The sequence below is a fragment of the Panthera tigris genome, chromosome E2 (genome assembly GCF_018350195.1).
Source record: "Panthera tigris isolate Pti1 chromosome E2, P.tigris_Pti1_mat1.1, whole genome shotgun sequence".
Classification (NCBI taxonomy): Eukaryota; Metazoa; Chordata; class Mammalia; order Carnivora; family Felidae; genus Panthera; species Panthera tigris.
This window is the reverse complement of record NC_056674.1, coordinates 44,722,440-44,745,509: the sequence shown is the minus strand read 5'-3', so window position 1 is coordinate 44,745,509 and position 23,070 is coordinate 44,722,440. Positions and strand designations below refer to the sequence as shown.

The 23,070-nt window shown below is 42.3% G+C and overlaps 1 protein-coding gene across 2 annotated transcripts in view; it reads right to left on the bottom strand.

Annotated features, from left to right (window-relative positions):
• WWP2 (WW domain containing E3 ubiquitin protein ligase 2) overlaps positions 1-20,294 on the bottom strand; it is a 149,619-nt gene extending 129,325 nt beyond the window's left edge. For both annotated transcript variants that reach the window (XM_042969661.1, XM_042969662.1), the window contains exon 1: positions 20,225-20,294. The gene's annotated coding sequence lies outside the window, so the exon portion shown is untranslated. The remainder of the gene's footprint in view (positions 1-20,224) is intronic.
• Positions 20,295-23,070: the final 2,776 nt, after the last annotated feature.

Genomic DNA, 23,070 nt, shown 5'->3' with positions numbered 1-23,070 from the left:
AGGGGAAACCTAAGTGTAGTATAATACAATTGGTGTATACTTGAATTTACACAAAACACTTGTACATTGCTGTGGCCAAACATAAATGGAATAAAAGCATAAAAGCGTGGATGGAAAGTAACCACACAGAGGTGAGAACAGAAGTTACCCCTGGGGTAGCACAGAAGGCAGCAGGGGAACTGGAGTGTGGAGCGAGGCCAAGGGAACTTCAAATGTATCCGCAACATTTTATCTTTTAAAGAAAAAGTTCTGAAGCAAATATGGCAAAATGTTAATATTCATTAAATCCAGATGGTGGTTTTTATGACTATTTTTTATCTTATTCTCTGAACCATTTTACATGTTTGATCTTTCCCGTAGTTTAACGATAATTTTAAGGGGGGAGAAAAGATCGTATCTTGAATAATGAAGGAAAGATTAATGATTATAAATTAAGCCTCAGGGCTTTCACTAACAGGGGTTAAAACACTATAAGCTGGAAATCCATTATTCATAGACTTTAAAAATAAAAGAACATTTTAAAAATCTTTACATCTATTGGGACTCTCTCTTTCCTAAGGCAACTCGACGGAGGGTAGTTTTAAACTAGCTTGTCCTCCCTGAGCTTTAGTATTTTTTAGCCCGTGGCCTGAACTCCAGAGACTTCGAGAGAATGAAACTGGAAGCTTCCACACGGCCTGTTAAATGGGAAGAAGCCCAAACCTCTTGATCTATATACTTCGTGGCCCCAAAACAAAATCAGTCAGATAAATTTCAAAGAAGGCTTAGAAGGAAGAAAGCCAACCGGGAAAGGAGGAGAAACAGAGCAGACAAGACATTTTCTTTCTCCAATGTCTTTCGTGATTACAGTCCATTGTTTCTTTTTTTTTTTTTTTTAATGTTTGTTTATTTTTGAGACAGAGAGACACAGCATGAGCAGGGAAGGGGCAGAGAGAGAGGGAGACACAGAATGTGAAGCAGGCTCCAGGCTCTGAGCTGTCAGCACAGAGCCCGACACGGGGCTCGAACCCACGAACTGTGAGATCATGACCTGAGCCGAAGTCGGACGCTTAACAGACTGAGCCACCCAGGCGCCCCCAGTCCATTGTTTCTTAACAATAATCAGTGTTATTCTGCAGGGCTCTGCCTGTCTTTCCAGATCCAATCGGGAAAATACCACCTTGACATCACAAGGTAGGTAGGTATTTTGAACTGTAAAACCTTTTCAACCATGTATTTTAAAAAGTAACCATTCCTAGAGAAGAGAAGTCAGATCCCATCCCAAAAGCACTTTTAATCTATTAGCTTCTGCCTCAGGGCCCCTAATGGGCATGAGTCTCAAATCCACACTACGCACTACAGGAATCTCATGAAACCTGAGGCCCACCGGTCTCAGCAACACTGTGGTGAACTCAAGGAATTGTTTCCCTTGCTAAAAGCAATTGGAAATGTTTGCATCCAAATTGCTCCCCAAAAAACTGACTTAGCATAAGCCTGGGCCAGGAAGGAGGAAGAAAGAGAACAGTGTTTAAAATAGCACCAAAGATTACAGACACACAAAGAATTTCATTATTGGAGAAAGTAACGGATTTATGGGGAGGGGAAGGGGGAAGCCAAAACTAACTCTGGTATATTTACCCAAATCTGTTTTAAAAAATCAAACATATATTGTCCTCTGAACCTATCCTCTATGTAAATCTTGAAAAGTATGTTTTAAAAATGAAATATAACAGAGTAGAAAATATGAGTACATCAAACATAAGGAAAAGTATTATTTCCTGAAAAGTCTGTTCAGATAAATGTATACTATATGTACATGCATACTGGGTCACATCAAATACATTTTTTTTCTAAAGGGTGCAATCAAAAAAAATGAAAAAAAAAAACGCTCTAAAACAAACCCATTTTATGCAGGGTTCAGATTAGAGAGACGCTCACAAACACCACAAAACCCAATAAGTAAACACTAGGTTTGAGGACTACTCATTCAGAGAAATGTCATCAGTTTATTGTCATTTTAGGTCTGAGAAATTCTTCCACATCTACATAAAAGAACCTCACGGGCCTGGGTGAAAGGTATTCAGTTACACATTCAACGAATATTTACTGAGCATCTTTTATACACCAAGCACTGTTTTGGATGCTGGCGATACATCAGTGAATAAAACAGAAAAAAAAAAAAATTCCTGGTAAAGAACATAGAAAGATCCCCTCCTGGCCCTGGCTCAGAAATAGAAGAAGTAACCACTGTGAAATATGCCAAATGTTCTCCACAAGAATGGCCCCTCTCTAGGGAAAAAGACTTTACCCAGAGCTTTATCCTAACTAGGGGGAGGAAATTTCCCTAAGGCCTTTCTAGCCTTCTTGTTTCACCTAAGGGGGAGAAAACAGTTAATAAACACTAGTGAAGGTCACAACCAAGAGACAAAGACCCATTAAAAGACTGAGATTTAATGATAAGATTGCAAAATACTCCCCCTCCCCCATATTTTCCTATCATATCATGGGTCATAAGAGTGGGTTACACCTAAAAGAGATGAAAGGTGCACACTTTGAGCTCCTGGGGGCCGCGCCTGGGAGGCTCAATCGGTTACACATCCGACTTCAGCTCAGGTCATGATCTCACGGTTTGCGAGTTCAAGTCCCACGACAGCTCAGAGCCTGGAGCCTGCTTCAGAATCTGGTATCCCTCCCTCTTTCTTTGCACCTCTCCAGCTTGCGCGTGCTCTCACTCTCTCTCAAAAACGAATATTTTTTTTAATTAAAAAAAAAAAGAAAGAAAGAAAGTCTGACTCCTGATTTCAGCTCAGGTCACAATCCCAGGTTCGTGGGATTGAGCCCCATGTCCAGCTCCACAAAGAGCATGGAGCTTGCTTGAGTATCTCTCTCTCCCTCTGCTCCTCTCCCCCACTCATGCTCTCTTTCTCTTTCTAAAATAAATTTATTTAAAATTTTTTTATTTAAAAAAAAAAAAAAAAAAGGACTTCTTAGGGAAGACCAAAGATAACCAAGAGACCAAAACAAGAACACTAGATGAATTTGAAGTTTCTGGTACTTACAGTTTTAGCGATCATTAAATACAAACCAACTCCTAACCAGATTAACATAAAATCCCAAACGAAAGGCCTATTAACCTCAGTTCCTATTACCCAATGCATCATGTCCAGCCTTCAATTAAAAATTATTATAAGGAAGGGGCACTTGGGTGACTTAGTTGGTTAAGCATCTGACTTCAGCTCTGATCTCACGGTTCATGAATTCTAGCCCCACATCAGGCTCTGCACTGACGGTATGGAGCCTACTTGAGATTCTCTTTCCTTTTCTCTCTGCCCCTCCCCCACTTGCAAGTGCGCATGCACAGACATGCTCGCGCGCGCGCGCGCGCGCGCGCGCGCTCTCTCTCTCTCTCTCTCTCTCTCTCAAACTTTAAAAAAAAAATTTAATGTTTTTATTTATTTTTGAGACAGCAAGAGACAGAGCATGAGCAGGGGAGGGGCACAGAGGGAGAGGGAGACACAGAATCCAAAGAAGGCTCCAGGCTCTGAGCTGTCAGCACAGAGCCTGATGCGGGGTCTGAACTCATAGACTGTGAGATCATGACCTGAGCTGAAGTCGGACGCCCAACTGACTGAGCCACCCAGATGCCCCTAAATAAATAAACTTTTAAAGAAATTACAATTACGGGCTCCTGGTGGCTCAGTCAGTTAAGCATCCAACTCTTGGTTTCAGCTCAGGTCACGATCTCACAGTTTCATGAGTTCAAGCCCCACTTCAGGTTCTATGTTAACCCTGCAGAGCCTGCTAGGGATTTCGTGTCTCTCTCTCTCTCTCTCTCTCTCTCTCTGTCTGTCTGTCTTTCTCTCTACCTCTCGCCCTGGCTCATGCTTTCTCTGTCTCTCTCAAAAATAAATAAGTAAACTTTAAAAAAAATTATAAGCAATGCCTAAAGGCAAGAATAACAGTGTGAAGAGACAAAGCAGTATCAGAACCAGACTCAGAGATAACAGAGATTTTAAAACTATCAGGCAGAATTTAAAATAACTTTGGGGGTGCCTGGCTGGCTCAATCAGTTGAATGTCTGACTTTGGTTGAGGGTCTGAGTTCTGCTCAGGTGATGGTCTCATGGTTCGTGGTTTCAAGCCCCATGTCTGTCAGGCTCTGTGCTGACAGCTCGGAGCCTGGATTCTAGGATTCTGTGTTTCCCTCTCCCTCTGCCCCTCCCCTGCTCACACTCTGTCTCTCTCTCTCTCTCTCTCTCTCTCTCTCTCTCAAAAATAACTATGGATGAATATGTTAATGATTCTACTGGAAAGAGTAGAAAACACCCAAGAACAGATGGATAATGTAAGTAGAGATGTGGAAACTCTAAGAAAGAAAAAAGAAAATGTTAGAAATCTAAAACAGTGTAACATAAACGTAGAATGCCTTGATGGGCTCATCAGTAGACAACGTGGCTGTGGACTCAGAGCTTGAAGATACGTCAGATGAAACTTCCCAAATGAAAATGCAAAGAGAAGAAAGAATGTTTTTAAAAGTCCAAGAACCGTGAGATAATTTCAAAATGTGCAAAATATGCATAATTGGAATAGCAGAAGAAGAGAGAACAGAGCAAAAGAAATACCTTAGGTAATAATGGCCAAGAATTTTCCAAAATTAAAAACCAAGAACAAGCCCCAAATCCAGGAAGCTCAGAGAACATCAAGTAGGATAAATACCAAAAACAAGAACAAAACAAACAACTGGACACACAATATTACCTTATTTAATCTAGACAAAGCTAAAAACAAAGAGAAAATCTTGAAAGAAGCCAAAGGAGAAAAAAAAACCCAGCAAACCTATACAGGAATAAGGATGAGAATTACAGCAGGCTTCTTACCGGAAACGATACAAGCAACAAGACAGCAGAATGAAATAGTTAAAGTATTAAAAGAAAAAACACACTAACCTAGAATTTTGGGGCCAGTGGAGTTATTCTTCAAAAGTAAAGGAATAAACAAAAGACTTCCTCAAACAAAAACACGCTCTGAAAGAAATTTTTAAAAGAAGTTTTTCCAGGAGAAAGAAATAATACAGGTCACTCATATCTACCCACAGAAAAGAAGAGCATGAGAGAAAGAATAAATGAGGCTCCATCCATTGGCTTCTTCAAACACTAAAAGACTGATAACATAGGGAGAGGACATGTGCCACAAGGGATGTCAGACAGACACCAAATGAGAGATGTGTGGAGGTGACCAGCAGTCGGAGGAAAACAAAGCAGTTTAGGACAGGAATTTGAGATGGCAGTCGAAAGCAGAGAAAATTGTGGACAAGGAAAGTCTTCCTGGGAAGGTGACTTCTGAGCAAAGACCTGAAGATGGCGGACGGAATTGAGAATAGCAGTGGAAGAACATTCCAGGCAGATAAAAGAGCAAGGGCAGAAGCTCTTGAGGTCCTGGTGAGTCTTGGGAGGATAAACAACAAAAAGGGGCCAGCGCATGTCAAGGGCAATGAAGGAGGACGAAAATGACAGTGGTAAGGGATTCAGTGGAATTTGACAAATTCTTCATAAGTAAAATTATTCTTAGTGAAGGGCGCCTGGGTGGCGCAGTCGGTTAAGCATCCGACTTCGGCTCAGGTCACGATCTCGCGGTCCGTGAGTTCGAGCCCCACGCCGGGCTCTGGGCTGATGGCTCAGAGCCTAGAGCCTGCTTCTGATTCTGTGTCTCCTTCTCTCTCTGCCCCTCCCCCCTTCATGCTCTGTCTCTCTCTGTCTCAAAAATAAATAAACGTTAAAAAAAAAAAATTTTTTTTTTAAATTATTCTTAGTGAAATACGAAACGCTTTGGAGCAATGGTTCTCGATTCCTTGTGCACCGAGAATGAATGATCTGGGGAGTATGAAAAACAGACCAACAAAAAGGACAACCAAATCCCAGCCTCAGGGATTCCCATTTGCTTGGTCTGGAGTAGGGTGGGGTCAGCTATGTTATCTAAAAATTCCCCCAGGGTATCCTAATATAAATTTGGGGTAAGAACCACTGGTTTACTGTTACTGAATTAGCCCACTGTACTAAGAGTAGGACTTTAGCTCTATCCAAATGTTCTAGGCAAAACCAAAATTATGCAGAAAAATTGCACAGAATAATATGCAGATGAAAAAAATGGGGGAATATAAAACTCTAGGAACAGAATCTAGTGAAGGAGCTCTGTGTCAGTAGTGGTTCCAAGGAGACCACATATTACACCACCTTCCATTATATCAACTTTTCCCCGGAGAGCCTGCCAGGGGCTCTCAATAAACATGAGAGATTAAACACGTATATTTATCTCTGTCTGTCCCCTTCTCAAACTCCATCAGAAAGACAGAAAAGAAATACAAAAACAGGGGCACCTGGGTGGCTCAGTCGGTTAAGTGACCTTTGATCTCGGCTCCGGTCACAATCTCCGGGTTTGTGAGTTTGAGCCCCGCGTGGAGCTCTGTGCTGACAGCACGGAGCCTGCTTGGGATTCTTTCTCCCTCTCTCTGCCCCTCCCCTGTTCGCTCTCTCTCTGTCTCTCTCTCAAAAAAAGAAATAAGATTTAAAACAAAAAGAAATACAAAAATACAAGCCCACTAAAAATGAATAGAAAACGAAACAACAGTTAAAGAGGGAGGCAACATTCTGGAAAGCAAGTTGAAACTGAAACCTAACTGCCTGAACCGGCTGGGGAGGCAGAGCTGCCGAGAAGCAGGCTGATGGCGCTGAGGGTCAATAACCGGGTCGCCAGGTACCTCTGAAAGTGAGAACCTAAGTGAGCCTAAAAACAGGAGACCAGTGAAAGCCTGTATGGAAAACAGAGTTCCCGGACCCCTTTCCCCACCAATTCAGCTAGGCAGTCACCCTCCCTAAACCTGAACAGGAGAGTTCATTTTTAGACTCTGGATAGATTCGACTACACCTGGGGATTTCAGGCACAGCTGAGGGTAGTGATAAGGCACCATGCAGATCCAGGAAGATAAGTGGAAGTCTACATCAGGAACTGTGACAAGTCACTGGCCCCCCACCCTACTCACCTTCCCTCATTTGAGTCCTAGCACACAGTTCAGCCTGCTGGTACTTCATGCAGAAAGGAACACAATCTGAGGAGAGCCTCAGACAGAAAAGCCAGATATCAAAACATGCAGAGAAAAAAAATAACTGACAAGCTCATCCTAAAATGCATAAGAAAATGCAAGGGATCCAGAATAGCCAGAATAATCCTGAAAAAAAAAAAGAAAAACAAAGTTGGAGGATTCAGGTTTCCTAATTTCTAAACTTACCACCAAGCCACAGTAATCAAGACCATGGAGTACAGGCATAAAGACAGACGTACAGAGCAAGTAAAGAAAATTGAGAATCTACAGACAAACCCATACTTTTTCGTCCAATTGATTTCAGACAAGGGTGCCGAGACAATTCAGCAGAAATAAGAGCAATAGTCTTTTCAGCGAATGGTGCTAGCACAATGGGGTATGCGTGCGCAAATGAAGGTGGGCCTGTGCCTCACACCTGATACAAAAATGAACTCAAAACGGATCAAAGACCAAAATATAAGGGCAAAAACTATAAAACTCAGAAAAAAACGAAAGGCATAAATCTTCATGACTTTAAGTCAGGAAATGGTTCCTTGGACATGCTATGAAAAGCACAAATAAATAAAAACAAGATAAATTTGTCTTCATCAAAATTAAAATTTTCTGTGCTTTAGAGGAGACCATCAAGGAAGTGAAAAGACAACCCAAAGAATGAGAGAAAATATTTGCAAAGCATGTATCTGATAAGACTCGTATCTAGAATAAAGAACTTTTACAACTCAGTAATAAAAAGCCAAATAATACAACTTAAAAAGAAATGCGCAGGGGCATGTGGGTGGCTCAGCTGGTTAAGCGTCCACCTCTTGGTTTCAGCTCTGGTCACGATGTCACAATTCGTGAGTTCGAGCCCACATTCCGCTCTGCACGGACTGTGGAGACTGCTTGGGATTCTCTCTCTCTTTCCCTCTCTCTCTCACTTTTTTTTTTTAATGGGCAAAGGATCTAAACAGACATTTCTCTAAAGAAGAGATTAAAAAAAAAACAATATATGAAAGGATGCACAACCTCACTGGTCACTAGTGAAACGCAAACATTTTAAAACCATACTGAGATACCCCTTCATACAAACTAAAATGGCCAAAATCAGAAAGTATACAAGAACAAATGACAGCAAGAACTTGGAGAAATCAGAATCCTCAAATAATGCTAGCAAGAAATGAAAAATGGTGCACAACTTTGGAAAACATCTTGGCAGTTCCTCAAAAAGTGAAACAGAATCAGGGCGCCTGGCTGGCTCAGTCAGTGGAGCACGTAACTCTTGGTCTGGGATTGTGAGTTCGAGCCCCACGTTGGGTTAAAGATTACTCGAAGATAAAATATTTTTTAAAAAGTTAAATAGAATTTTAAGACCCTGCAATTCCATTTCTAGGTGTATGCCCAAAAGAACAAATGTGCATAGCAGGATTATTCAGAATTTAAAAAGGGGAAACAACCCAAATGTTCATGAACTGAGAAATGGATAAGAAAATGCAGTATATCCTTACAATAGAATATTCTTTGGTAAAAAAAGGAATGAAGTGCTGTTTCATTCTGCAATATGGATGACCTATGAAAACTTGACACTAAGTGAAAGAAAAGAAAAAAAAGGAAGCAGGCAAAAAGGCCCGATTATTATATGATTTCATTTATACAAAATGCTTAGAATAGGCAAATCTGTGGAAAGAGAAAGGAGATCAGTGGTTGCCTAGGGCTGAGAGGGTCAGGGGGGTGGAGTGACTGTTAATGGGTAAAAAGTTTCTCTCGAGGTGATGAAATGTTCTGCAAATAGACAGTAGTAAGTAACAACTACACAAACTTTGTGAAAAGGCTAACATTCGCTGAAATAACACTTCAAAGCGGTGAATTGTAAAGTATATGAATTATATCTCTTTTTAAAAAGCTTATAGTTAAATGAAACAGAGATCAAAAATAGTCTCAAAACAATTCAGAGATAAAATATTGCACCTAGGAAATAAGAACAGAATGTAATTTTAAAGGAAGGAAGGAAGGAAGGAAGGAAGGAAGGAAGGAAGGAAGGAAGGGGCACCTGGGTGGCTCAGTCGGTTAAGCAGCTGACTTCAGCTCGGGTCATGATCTCGCAGTCTGTGAGTTCGAGCCCCACCTCAGGCTCTGTGCTGACAGCTCAGAGCCTGGAGCCTGTTTCAGATTCTGTGTCTCCCTCTCTCTGCCCCTCCCCGTTCATGCTCTGTCTCTCTCTGTCTCAAAAATAAATAAACATTAAAAAATTTTTTTAAAAATCAATAAATAAAGGAAGGAAGGAAGGCAAGCAGGCAGGAAGGTGGGAAGGCAAGCTGGCTGGGTGGTTGACTCAGAGAATAAGAAACTGCTCTTAGAAAGGACAGTGCTGACAGAAAAAAACAAAGCTGATAAAGTGAAGACACACGCTAAAAAGTAGAACCAAAAGAAAAAGAATAGGAGAAAAACAACTTTTTTAAAATAGAGAATTTATTTTAAATGTCCACTGTCCAACTTAGAGTAAGTCCAGAAATAGAGAAGGGGGAAAAGGGGGAAAGAAATCAGCACAGAAATGTTACAGAAGATTTTTCTTAAGTTGAAGTACATACAGTTCCAGACAGAAAGAACCCAAGGAGTGCACAGAACAATGGATGAGAAAAAAAAAACCACTCTAATGCACAATGCCATGAAATTTCAGAACAGGAGAACAAAGGGTAAACAAGCTTCCTGTCACATTTACAAACAAGAGGAATCGGAGCAGCATCAGACTTCCAGACAGTAATACTAAATGCAAGAAGCCAATGCAACGCTCTCAGATTTTAGATAAAATTATTTTCAATCTAGAATTCTATGACCAAAAAAAGGCATCAATCAAATATGGCTGGAAAATAATGGTGTTTTCAGATTTGTAATCTCAAAAAAATTCCTCCCAAACTGCTTTCCTCAGGAAGCTACTGAAAGATGTGCTCCAGGAGAGTAAAGAAGAAAGAGGATGGATAGTGGGGATTCACATGGGAAAGACAAAAGGAATTCTGAGATGAATGATGAAAAAATCCCAAGGTATTACAGTGTAACAGCCCAAAAAGCAATCAGTCCAGACCAGAGAGTTTATACGAAGTGTTACCTCTAGATGAAAGAATGAAAACGGAAGAAAAATTACACGATGCATCTGATGCACTTAAAAAAGGAGAACTTTAGCTCTATCACAATGTTTGGTGCAGGGGTGCCTGAGTGGCTCAGTCAGTTAAGCATCCTTGATTTCGGCTCAGGTCATGATCTCACAGTTCATGAGTTTGAGCCCCACAATGGGCTCGCCTACTTGGGATTCTCTCTCTCTCTCTCTCTCTCTCTGCCCCTCCCCACCTGCGAGTGCGCAGCCGGGCACTCTCTTTCTTATAAAGGACTCTGAGTTGAAAGGGTCTCTCTCTTTTTTTTTTTAATGTTTAATTCTTTGAGAGAGATACAGTGAGAACCAGGGAGGGACAGAGAGAGAGGGAGACACAGAATCCCAAGCAGGCTCCAGGCTCTGACAGCATAGAGTGCGACATGGGGCTGGAATTTACAAACCATGAGATCAAGCCAAAGTCAGATGCTTAACCAACTGAGCCATCCAGGCGCCCTGCATTCTCTCTCTCTTTCTGTCTCTCTCACGCTCCCTCTCAAAGTAAATAAATAAACAAACATTAAAAAGAAAAAGTTTGGTGCAGAATTAGTGACAGGAACACAGAAAACTATGCAAATGAAAAAATCAGGAAATAAGTAGTAACAACAAAAGTTGTATGAAAGGAAATGTAATCCTAATAAACTATGTGGCTCAGCTGTGAATAAAATTTATAATTATAGTAGCATAAACCATTTAATCAAAACTTGTGATGTGGGAATACTCAGAAGATCAGGGTAGAATATGTGTTTGTGGAGACTGGCCAGAAAGAGAGCTAAATCCTCACCTTCGGTAAGTTAAAAGACAGTAAACAAAACTGACAAGCTAAAAAATAACAGTATAAGGATGTCACTCAGAAAGGCAGAAGTTGGGGTGCCTGGCTGTCCCAGTCAATAGAGCATGTGACTCTTGATCTTGGGGTCATGAGTTCAAGCCTCATGTTGGGAGTGGAGCTACTTTAAAACCAAAACAAAACAAAACCAAAAAATGCAGAATACCATAAAAAAAAAAAAAAAAACCGTTGAAAGTCATGAACTCTATAGAGCAAGAATCAAGAACAAAGAGGGGTGAAGCTAGGAAATGCTGTTGCGTTACAAGTCTTGTAATGCTATTTGGCTTTTTAAACTATGTGCATGTATTATTTTGGTCATAAATAAAATTTAAATTCAGAAAAGGAAAAGACTTCTCTTCAAATCAGGTCATAGGATGATGTCCTTGTTTAATTTTAATAAGAACATCCCGTCTACATTCAATTAGAGTAGTGGGTTGAATTGTAGCACCCAAAAAGGCATGTCTAAGCACCAACCCCCTGGAACCTGTGAAGGTGACCTCGCTTGAAAACAGGGTTTTACAGATGCAATTAAGTTACAGATATCAAGATAAGATCACCTTGAATTGAGTGGGTCCAGCATCCTTTTAAGAGACAGAGGGGAAAAGACACAGACACAGGACAGGAGGCCATGTGAAGACTGAGCAGAAATCAGAATCCTACAACTCCGAGCTAACAAACACCTAGAGCCACTAAAAGAGGCAAAAAAAGAATTCCCCTCAACCTCCCCACCTCCACCCCAGCCTAGAGGGATGAAGCCCTGTTGATCCTGACCCCTTAATTTCAAACTTGTGGCCTCCAGAACTGTAGAGAAATACATTCACTTAGTTTTAAACCATCAGGCTTGTGGCAATTTGTTACACAGATAAGGAGAAGGAAACTAATACAATGAGCAACAAAGGCTTTGGAAGATGTTAACCTCAACTGCCATCAGGCTGAAACTGCAAGTCCTCCTCTAAGAACACATCCTTTGGAGGCCCAACTCCCCCAGGACCACAGTAACTTCCTCCCAAAAATAAGCCCCTATAGTCACAGGGGCCATGGTCTTGCTCAAACTGTTTCTTAGTTGTGATTCCAGACACAAAAGAGAATCCTAAACATATTATGCTTTATCTCATTATTTTTTTAAAAAATGAGTATTTTTCACGCTCTGTCTCAAAACAATTTTTGATCCCACTACTGACACAGCGAGTGATTAGCTTTAGAGAATTAAGAATAAGGTTAACTATTTTAATGAAAAGTCAGAGGATGAAGCAAGGAGAGCTACAATGGAAGAGTAGCAGGCAGCCTATCTCCAGTCTTCCCAGGAAAGCTTTACGATCTCCCTCCTCCTTTCCACCTCTTTCCTTTTCTGCTTGGCTAGGCCCCTCCCCCTCCCCCACCGGCCAATTTCATCCTCTTCCCAGCAGTGACAGGGGCACGCCTCAGGCCCTGCAAGGGTATCTCCGGAGGGCTCACAACCAAAAAGGAGGCTGGGCTCCAGCTCAGAGTTAGACTGTGGTACAACCTGAACTACCAGCTTGCAGGGGGGGTTATCAGCTCCACAATGAAGGTAACAAATAAAGCCCTTACACCTTTCATTTTAAATAAGAAACTAAATAAATAAGTAGGGGTGCTTGGCTGGCTCAGTCCAGAGAGCATGCGACTCTTGATCTTGGGTTGAAAGTTCGAGTCCCACATCGGGTATAAAGATTACTTAAAAATAAAATCTTAGGGGCGCCTGGGTGGCTCAGTCGGTTGAGCGTCCGACTTCAGCTCAGGTCATGATCTCATGGCTTGTGAGTTCGAGCCCCGTGTCAGGCTCTGGGCGGACAGCTCAGAGCCTGGAGCCTGCTTAGGATTCTGTGTGTGTCTCTCTCTCTGCCCCTAACCTACTCACATTCTGTCTCTGTCTCTCTCAAAAATAAATAAACATTAAAAAAAAAATTTGTTTTTAAATAAAATCTTTAAAAAAAGATAATAAATACATAAAAAGCCAGCTTTCTTTGCCTATAATCCGCAAGTGGTTAAAAGACAAGAAACTCTTGGTTAAGGTAGTAACTGCTTAGTTCTTCTTATTAGCAAAATTAAACACGTCAAGGGTCCACCAACAGGTTCATAGTTGCCAGAGATATCCAGAAAGACAACAAGGATCTATCATAATCCTTTTAAGTTAAAATATTTGAAATACCTGAGATCAAAAAAGCAGGGAGAACATGTTTCAGTGTATTCTCCTGGGAACAGAGGGAGCTGAATAACGTGTGGTGCCGTGACACCAGAAGATGGGAGGACAGTAGCTGCTGTCACCTGCACTGAAATCTTCACTTGATCTCCACAGAACGGAGAGGGTACAATGAAAACAGGACTGGGTGGTTCTTTATTTTTAATATTGTTGAAATATAATTCACATACCATAAATTCACCCTTTTAAAGCATACAATTTAGTATATTCAAAGTAGTGCAACCATCACCACTATCTAATTCCATAACATTATCATCACCCCAAAAGAAACTCCATACCCGTTAGCGGTCACCCCTCATTCCTCTCTGCACGGAGCCTCTGGCAACCACTGATTGACTTTCTGACTCTATTGTCTATTCCAATGTCTATTCTGGACATTTCAAATACATGGAATTATACAATATGTGGATATATGACATTTTGTTTACCCCTTCATCAGTTGATGGACAACTCAACATTTAGGTTGTTAGGATGGGTTGATTCTTGAAGCCAGGAGAGCATAATGGTCAAGGTCACCTTCTGCAGGAAGGCAGCCAGCCTCTGACTAAGCCCCTTCCAGACCCTCTTACTCACCCTGCCCAGTTCAGAGCCACGGTAACTGTTTCAATAATACTTAAGACCCCACTCTGTGCCAAGTCCTGGAAATACAAAGGTGAATGTCACAGGGTCCCTCTGGGACCTCGGATTTCTTGCTCTGAGAGACCCCAGTGAAATAAGTCTTCCAAAAGCTTTTGGCAAAAGAAAGCAACCACACGTCAGATTTAGCAAGCAAACGACAGCTCTTAGAACATCTGAAGCACCTGGTCCTTTTTATCACCCAACTTCAACAAAAACCTTTCAGCCAATCTTGAAGAGGTAAATAGGTTTAACCACTCCCTAGCTTTTGAGTGATACTGAACAAGTTACTTACCCTCTCTAAATCTCAATTCTTTATCTGTGAGATGAAGCTAATAATGTTACTTACAAGATTACTGTAAGGATTAAATGAGTTCTGTCAAGTAAAACAGCACAGAGTAAGTGCTTCAAGTATTAACTACAAACTAAGCTAGTCCTTTTTTTTTTTTAATGTTTATTTATATGAGAGAGAGAGAGAGAGAGAGAGAGAGTGTGAATGGGGGAGGAGCAGAGAGAGAGATGGAGACAGAATCCGAAGCAGGCTCCAGGCTCTGAGTTGTCAGCACAGAGTCCGACGTGGAGTTTGAACCCACGAACCTGAGCCAAAGTCGGACACTTAACTGACCGAGCCACCCAGGCGCCCCCACGCTAAGCTGGTTCCTGATGCTAAAATTCTAAGCTCTGCAATTCCTCAAATTCTTGACTCAGCCTTGAGTGAAGAAACCACTGAACGCTGATCTCAAGGTAGCAGATGAGCCAGGGAAGAGCAAAAACTACTCACCAGCACCAAGAGTTTAATTTTAATTAGCCAGTTGTGGAAACAGGCAGAGCTTCTCATTTATAATTATAGATCCACCCATGGTATTCACTTCTTGAAAAATGTGGAAGAAAGGGGTCTGTTCAAAACAATTCCTCCTTTCCTTCACATTCTCATGCTTTTCCAGTTATTTCCAACACTAATTCTTCTTTCTTGGCCTCTCTCCTGCAGCCAGCATTGAGTTACCTTCCATTCTCCAAAGGTCCATATTGAAAAACAATCAAACAGAACGGAACTTTGCCAAATGACATGCGTACAAAGACCAAGTACATAAAAAGAGAGAGGGAAAGACAGGGGAGGGCCTATCTTTGGGAGCACAGTGGAATTACAGGCTAATAATAAAAGAGACTGGAAAGCAGATCTCACAACAAAACGGAAGCAAAAGGCATGAGTGACCCAGAGGAAGGAGACACCTGCCCCAGGTCAGGACTGCTGAGTCTTAGTGTTTGGCATTTTCCTGGAAGTAGTTATTAACACTTGACTTAAATCATTGAGTGTTTACAAGCTTGTGGGGAAAAGTAAGGGACTAGAACTTTTGTCTCAATTTTTTTTTAATGTTTGTTTATTTTTGAGAGACAGAGTGCAAGCCGGGGAGGGGCAGAGAGAGAGAGAGACAGAATCTGAAGCAGGCTCCAGGCTCCAAGCTGTCGGCACAGAGCCTGATCCGGGGCTCAAACCTACGAACTGTAAGATCATGACCTGAGCCGAAGTTGGACACTTAATAGACTGAGCCACCCAGACGCCCTAGGACAGGAACTTTCTAAAAAAGATTCAGTTAGTTCTTTTTAAGGGAAACAAGATCTTCCCTTTCATTCCCACCTCTCAGAAATTCCAGAATCTGTAACAGTCCAAAGTGACTCAAAATCACTCCAAACCAGCTCACTAATTTGATTCCAATGGGAGTTCATGGTCGTGTATCCACTACCACACATCTCCTAATGAAAGCATGAGATCTAAACTCAGAAGACCAAGATTCAAATCCCAGCTCTTTCATGTCTTGGCTACAAGACCTCACGCACATCACTTCACCTCAGTGGGGTCCCATTTTAAATCTATAAAACAGAATAGCCAACAAACAATAGGCATTCGATACATGTCAGGTAAGACTAATATTTAAACATTAAAAACTCATTACCCATCCTTCCAGGCTGTGTCTTTCCCATCGTTCTTGGAGGTCTCTAAATTGGTTACCAACCCAGAAAGGCAGACTAACTCCAGAAATTAGCACTCAAATTGATTTTAGTGGCACCACAAAGATGTACGCCTTGAAGAGTAGTCTCCTCAAGGAAAAAAAAAAAAAACAAATTAGTGGGGCACCTGGCTGGCTCAGTCAGTATAAAGCATGTGATTCTTTTTTTTTTTTTTTTTTTTTTTTCAGAACCCTCTTTAAGTATTTTACTGACAAAATGTAGAGCGTGCGATTCTTAATCTTAGGGTCATGACTTCAAGCCCCACTTTGGGCATGGAGCCTATGTAAAAAAAATAATAATTTTTTGAAAATAGCTTGTTGTTTTCAAAAGGATCTTTAAACGAAAAGTGAAAAGGAAAGAAAATCAAGTTCACCAAGATATACTACAATGCTTTGCTGTGTTTAAAATACCTAGTAGTGTAACAGTATAACCTGAGATTTTATTACAAAATTTAACTTCCTGCACGAAGCACTCCTCTTGGATATGTACCAACACTACTCTGTAAGTGACTTCGCCTAGTGTCTTAACTCTCAACACTGTCCACCTGCTAACCACTTCCACAAGTACCTCTTTCACCCAGGCCTGTCTCCAGAATTCCCTAACTGCCCCACACACTTTCCACTGGATTTCTATTAGACATGTTAAAATCAATGTCAACAAAATTGAGCCCCAGCCCCTGTTCCTCCTACAGTCTTCCCCTTTTCAGTTTAATGATAATTCCACATTCTACATCCACAACCCTTGTGGACTATACTTCAAAATATACCCAGGGCCTGACCACCTCTACCACCTCCATCTCTCCCACCCCGCCCTCCTTCGCTTGGATCATAGTGATAGCCTCGGAACTTGATTCCCCGCTTCTAGCTTTGCCCCTCTGTGCTCTTTCTCTGCACCATAACCAGACTGAGATAAAAAGCAAGATATGTCTTCTGCACTCCACTGCTCAAAACCCTCCAATGACCCCAACTCACTGAGTAAAAGCCACCATCCTTACCATAAGCCAAAAGGCCCTCCATGACCTGCTCATCTCTCCCATTGTCCCCAACACCTCTTTGACCTCACTCTTCTACTCCCCCTCACCCACACCCCTCCAGCCACCGTAGCCTCCTAGCTGGCCCACAAACCTACCGGCGGTGCTCCTTCTTAGTGCTACTCAACTCTGCCTGAAGCACTGACACAGCTCCCACCCTCAGCTCCTTCAGATCGTTACTCAACAGTCACCTTCCCAGGAAGGCTTCTCTCTAAAGACTCTAAGGGAAACTGCAACCCCAGCCAACACTCCACACCACATGCCACTTCCCTCCTTCATTACAATATAATATGCACTTCATGTGGTTATCTTGTTTATTGTTCCTTGCCCCACTAAAATGTGAGATCCACAAGGGCAGAGATTTTTGCTTTTCTTGTGTATTATATTCCCAGTGTTTAGAATACCACTGTCCAATATAATCTTTAATTTTCAAGAAAACACATTTTTAAGGGTTTTTTTTTTTTTCGTTTTTATTTGCTTTTGAGAGAGAGAGACAAAGAGCAAGAGAGCACAGGGGAGGTGCAGAAAGAGAGGGAGACAGAGGATCCAAAGCAGGCTCTGCGCTTACAGCAGAGAGCCCGACACGGGGCTTGAACCCACAAACTGTGAGACCAACTGAGCCATCCAGGTGACCCACAAGGAAACACATTTTAAAAAGTAAGAAGAAACAGGTGAGGGGCACCTGGGTGGCTCAGTTGGTTGAGCGTCCAACTTCAGCCCAGACCATGATCTCATGGCTTGTGAGTTCCAGCCCCACATTGGGCTCTGTGCTGACAGCTCAGAGCCTGGAGCCTGCTTCAGATTGTGTCTCCCTCTCTCTCTGCCCCTCCCCCGCTCATGCTCGCTCGCTCTCTCTCTCTCTCAAGAATAAACATTAAAAAAAAGAAAAAGAAACAGGTGAAATTAATCCAATTACATTATTATATTTAACCCAATAAACTTAAAATGTTTTTGCATATAGTACATATTGATACTATATTAATAGTATGTTTGTTATAACATTAAAAAAAAATCAATGACATCTTTTACCCTTTTTTTCCATACTGACTCTTGAAAATCTGGTGTGTATTTTGTACTCATAGCATCTCTCTAGTACTCAACTATATTGGACAGTACAACTGTAGCACAGTGCCTGGCCCAGAGCAGCACTCACACATATTCCTTGAATAAAAGACTGTTTTCCCAGGAAGAGGCATCTAGGGCATAGTAGTTTTTTAAACGTCAACTGCATTCTACATTCACAACCTTTGGTGTGATATATATATTATTTTTTCCTTAAAATATTATACTTTTTACACTTGAAAAAATACTTTTAAAATACAACTTTATATTGCTTCTGCAAATGAGAGAGAATGGGTCTAAAGCTAAAAGGCCTGGGCTTCAGTCCCTGCTCAGTCATTCATTCACTAGTCTGGGATGAATCTAAAGTATGGACTCCACCAAAACTGTTTCTTCATCTGTGGAACAGGGATAATACTGCCCTTCACAGGATCGTGGTGAAAATTAAATGAGATGTTGATATAAGCTGTTTGTAACTGAGAAAGTCATCATTAAGTAAAAGAGACTAAGAAGCCAACCCAAGCTTTTTTCCTATGCCTATCATTTCCACATGGACCAATAATACAAAAAATGGCAAGGCAGTCTGACAAAAGAGCTAGGTCTCAAGTTCAAAAGCCTTGTCCTCCGCTTATAGCTACATGACCTTTAGAAAGTCATGCATTCACCAAACGTTTACCAAGTGACTACAGGCACTAGGGTAGCAGCCAAACAAGATATGAACCCTACCCTTGAAGGATGTGCAGTCTAGGAGGAAGAAAGAGATGAGGAAACAAGAAAACAATAAATTGTTTTTAAAAATCAAGCCACTCTCTCTTAGGTCTGTTTGCTCATTATGAAATGGGAATAATACCTTCCCAACATAACCCAAAAGGCTGCTACAGAAGTTAGTTTTTAAATGTTTGTCAAATACTTCAAAACCTTTAACTCACGTTTTTTGTTTTTTTATAATTTTGTAAATGTTTACTTATTTTTGAGAAAGAGAGAGTGAGAGCGCTAGCAGGGTAAAGGCAGAGAGACAGCCAGAGGGTCCAAAGCAGGCTCTGCGCTGACAGCAGAGAGCCAGATGGAGGCTTGAACTCAGAACTCTAAGATTGTGACCTGAGCTGAAGTCGGGCACTCAATGGAGTCACCCAGGCACCCCTTTAACTGTGAAGCATAGTCATTTTTTCCCCCTACTTGTAATCCAAAACGACTCTGGCTCCTGTGACTGTCCAGTTTGAACATTCACTCCAGTTATATCACATCCATGAAATTCATTTCACTTCGGCAAATTTTAGTAAGCATGCAGAAAAAAAGGATGAGCAGCTTTAACACAGGTATTTAATACTGAAATAATGATCCAGGTCACAATTCTAAGGAACACAACCCAGACCTCTCAGTTACCCTACCTACTTACAGTGTGTCAAGATAAGCAATCATAGGGTAAGGGAAACTGAATAATTTAAACTGAAGAAAGAGGAAAAGTCATAAAGCAGTAGAGACACTGTGTCCAAGATTTCTGCAGTGTTGCTGAGGTAATGCTGGGCTAGGTCGTGGTCAACAATTTAGGCTAAAAGCCATTTTATGGCCAGAGTAAAGTGCCCACACTCCTTTTTTAAGCCTCGAAGTTGATCAGATCTGGGAAAAACTCAAAGAAAGATGATCTGAAGGGCTAGGTTCCCAAGAAGTGGAACCCTACCCAACCAGGACAAAGTGGGTGTGACGAAAGCAAAATGATCAAGATTCTGTGATCCTTCCTGAAGTTTAAAAACTGAATGGGACCCAAATCAAAGTCTGGTGTAACAACCATTCCCAAAGAAGAAGGAAGGAAGAGACTCTCAGATGGGGTTCACACCGCATCTTCTTCCTGATTTCTCCTTTCCCTCCTTGTCATATTCTCAGGAGCCCCCTTCCAGCTCGGTCCCAAGTCGCCCCTTCCTCCAGTCCCGATCCCTCCACAAAGGTCACGCCTCTTCATCCCTGGCACCAAAGCTCCTTTCCCCCTTCCGGCAGGACCTGACGCCCGCCGCAACCCTGGCCGCCTCCGCGTCCACTTCTAAGAACCCCCGCGCGCGGCCCGCCGTGCGCCCACCCCGCTCGGGCGGGAGCCGGGACACCCCTCCTCGGAGGCCGGAACCGCCGCGCCAGGCCCCTCCCACAGGAAGCCGCCGCCCCCCGGCGCCCGGGCTGCACCGCCCGGCCCACCACGCGCGGCCCGCCGCCCGCCGCCCACCCCGCGCCCCCGGCCCGCCCGCGCGCCGAGCCCCCCGCGCCCATCGCGCCGGCGCTCGCTACCTGCCGCGGCCACAGAAGCGGCGCCCAACTCCGCTCCCACTTCCGCCTTCCACCGCCCGCACTCGGGCCGGGTCACGTGACCGCGCGCGGTCACCTGACCCGGAAGAGGCTGGCCAGAGCTGCAGGTGTGGGCAACCTAGGCAGGGCCTGGGTGCATTTGTCCCGGAGTCCGCCTTCTTATCATTCCTGTGTTGGAAAGTGGAAGGGCTTTCCACTCGCTAGCTGATCCCGGAGCAAGCAAATAAGTTGAAGGCTCACTGTGTGCCAGGCGCTTCATTCACTCCCGTCAACCTCGGAGGCGGGTCTTTCATTAGTTCCATTTTACAGGTGAGAGGAGGCCAATCAAGTCAACAAATATTTACTGAGCTCCTTAAGGTTACGCAGTAAATACAGACGCCCATTTAAATTTGAATTTCAGATAAACTGCTATGCAATATATAGATATCCCCTAAATACTCCACGGGACATATTTATACTAAAAAAAACAAAAAAGTGTTTGCTTTTTACCTGAAAATTTTAGTTGGGCATTTTGCATTTTTACTTGCTGTATCTGGCAACCCTATGCCTACCAGGTACCAGGTACCAGGCACCATTCTGGACTCTAGAAACACAGAAGTAGTCTTTATGGAGCATCTGTTTTTGTGACATAAAGCAAAGGTAGGAAAGCTTCAAAAACCCCAGGCTGGGTCCATAAAGTGCCTCACCACACCAAACCAACCCCCGTTTCCTTAATCTACAAAGCAGATAGAATGTTATTAATTATAAAGAACATTTCAAATCAACAGTCTGTACTAATAGTATGGAGCTTCAGCTTTGACAGTTCAACGAAGACTCTAATTCTTCACTTTTAATCACTATTTGTTTAAAATTAATACTATTTGGAGTGCCTGGGTGGCTCAGTCCGTTAAGTGTCTGACTCTTGATTTCAGTTCAGGTCATGATCTTAGAGTTTCGTGAGTTCCAGCTCCACATCAGGCAGTACAGAGCCTGCTTGAGATATTCTCTCTCTCTCTCTCTCTCTCTCTCTCTCTCTCTCTCTCCCTCTCTCTCTGCCCCTCCCTCATTCACTCTGTCTCTGTCTCTCTCAAAGTGTATAAATAAACTTAAAAAAAAAACCTTTAAATAAATAAATGAAATACTAATCACATAATTAGCCTTAAGCACTACAAACTATCCTGTTATTTTGGAGTTTTTGAGTTTAGATGGATCCTATTATGCATGCAAATTAAATTCGTTGAGTACTTAGTCTCTACTGTTCCTATTCCCATTCCAAATCCAGGAGATGGCATTTCAAGGAGATACAGCCCTCTCTTGTAGAGACACAGGTTCTAAAGGTGCGATGATGAGAGAATTGGAAAGCAGGGGGCTGACACTCTCCAGGAGCCAAAGCATCGGTCCCCTGGCTCAAGCCTCTTTTGTTTTTGCAAATTGTCTGATAACAGCAAGCACATACAATGTAGTATTTGACATCCTGACAGGTCCTGCACCTGCAGTATATTCCATACCGGGTCATGAGTACATCTGGTGCCAGACAAAACATTCTTATCCCAGGCCTGGTGCCTGTATGATGTCCTTCTGGAGAGAACGAGCAGTCCTGGCCACCTTCTGTCCTGGGAATGAAACTGCTTTCAGTTTCTTGGTGCTCTCTCCCTTTCCTTCAGGACATTCTTAGGGTGCCTCCGGCTTCTTGTTCCCCAACACTCTCATCCTATCTTGAGCCCTACATTAATTCCTATTAAAACTATTTATAAAACTATTTAAAACTTCTCTAGTTCCACTGAAGGGAGTTATACTAATTCTATTCCAGAGGAATTGGGAAAGGATTCCTTGACTTGGTGGTATTTAAGTAGATGTTCACTAAAAGAAAAGACCAGGCAAGCATGCTCACAATTGTGCATTAAAGGAGTAAAACCTGGGGCACCTGGGTGGCTCAGTTGGTTGGGCATCCGACTTCGGCTCAGGTCATGATCTCTCGGTCCGTGAGTTTGAGCCCCGCATCGGGCTCTGGGCTGACAGCTCAGAGCCTGGAACCTGTTTCGGATTCTGTGTCTCCCTCTCTCTCTGACCCTCCTCTGCTCATGCTCTGTCTCTGTCTCAAAAATAAACAAATGTTAAAAAAAAAATTTTTTTTTAATTAAATAAAGGAGTAAAACCTAATGAGTGTATGGTGATCTATGGGGCCTTACATGATCCCTCCTCACCTCATCTCCAATTACTCTTCCCCTCGGTACTCTGCTTCACCCACTCTGGCTTGGGGCTTTAGGACTGGATTTTCCCTTTGCCTGGAAAGCTCTTTCCCCTGGTAGTCAGATAGCTGACCCTTTCATCTCTCATCAAATGTTTGCTCAACTATCACAGTGAAGCCTTTCCTGATCACCCTATTTAAATATGCAACCCATCTCTTACTCCCCCTCCTACCAGCCTCCTTCCTGCTTTATTTTTTTCTTCATATTTCTCCATACTTATCACTGACATATATGAATATATGCATATATGTGTATGTACCATGTTTCCTACTACAAAAATTGTGAAGATAGGAGCCATCTCCCAGCTCCTAAAGCAGTGCTCGGCCCACAGAAGGTCTGTTTAAACTGCTGAATGAATAGATTTCATCAACATTTATTGAGCTGTTGAACACATTGCTGTAGATCCTACAGTATAGGAGATTTTTTTGAAAAGACATACAATAAATTCTGAAATGTTTTCATAAAAGTGTCCCTCAAAAGTTACAAATTAAATTGAAATGGTCATTTGAGGAAAAAGACCCCAAAACACAGTCCCTGACTTCCAACCTACATTAAAAAGACACCCAATTAATTATAGTGCAAAGGAGGAATAATAACTGC